The following is an 869-nucleotide window of genomic DNA, read 5'->3' as shown; positions in this document are numbered from 1 at the left end:
TTATAAAGACACCGGAGAACGAGTGTTTCCCACCGATTCATTCAGAGTCCAGAGTGTTCCTTAACCAGAAGCACTGGGTGAACACGCGGTCTGCAAAGTGATGAGCAGTAGATTCGTGACAATATTTATCACATTTATTCATTATTATTCATCTATAGGTTTTGTTTCATATTTTGCTGGTTTGGTAGTTGTCTATTGCTGTAGTCAGAACATTATCAGTTTCCCTGGTGGTCTAGTGGTTAGGATTCGGCGCTCTCACCGCCGCGGCCCGGGTTCGATTCCCGGTCAGGGAATTAAGATATTTCCTGCTGTAATTTAATGTGCTTACTTTAAATTATTTTGTGTATTAACTTGCTTCCACAACAACCCGATTCCTCTCTATGCTTAACCTGCAACCGCCTGATTCAGCACCATAAAACCACAAAATATATGAGCAGAAGATGACATTGAGAAAAATTTCGCAGGTGCTGACTCAATAAAGCTGGAAATAACTGTGCGAGGTCTTACAGACAATAACTTGCAATCGATACAATGTAGATTTGATCTTCTTCACTCCTCACTGCACCTCAATCCACGCAGAGATGCTGTCTCTGTGTAGAAGAGGGTGACCATACATTTCCCATATTGGACTCTGGTCCTACTCACTCAGTTTGCCGACATCACCTTGACTCATCTGCCCGGGGTTATCACTACTCAAATCTCAGTGAGTATTGTCAGGTCCGGTCGGGTTTATTGCCGTGTGCACAGGGACGGTGAGGGACAGGTACAATGAAACACTTGCAGCGTCATTGCAGGCTCGAAAAGACAGACGGTACGCAAAACATAAATTGTACAATTCTGCATCATTAACAAAAGATAGATATAAATCT

The 869-nt window shown here is 42.9% G+C and overlaps 1 non-coding gene across 1 annotated transcript; it reads left to right on the top strand.

Annotated features, from left to right (window-relative positions):
• The first annotated feature begins 221 nt into the window (after window positions 1-221).
• Window positions 222-293, top strand: trnae-cuc (transfer RNA glutamic acid (anticodon CUC)). The gene has a single exon. It is a non-coding gene; the product is annotated as a tRNA-Glu (tRNA).
• Window positions 294-869: the final 576 nt, after the last annotated feature.

The sequence above is a fragment of the Hemitrygon akajei genome, unplaced genomic scaffold, assembly GCF_048418815.1.
Source record: "Hemitrygon akajei unplaced genomic scaffold, sHemAka1.3 Scf000089, whole genome shotgun sequence".
Classification (NCBI taxonomy): domain Eukaryota; kingdom Metazoa; phylum Chordata; class Chondrichthyes; order Myliobatiformes; family Dasyatidae; genus Hemitrygon; species Hemitrygon akajei.
Note: the sequence above shows the minus strand (reverse complement) of the source record. Positions and strands in the feature narration are given on the sequence as shown.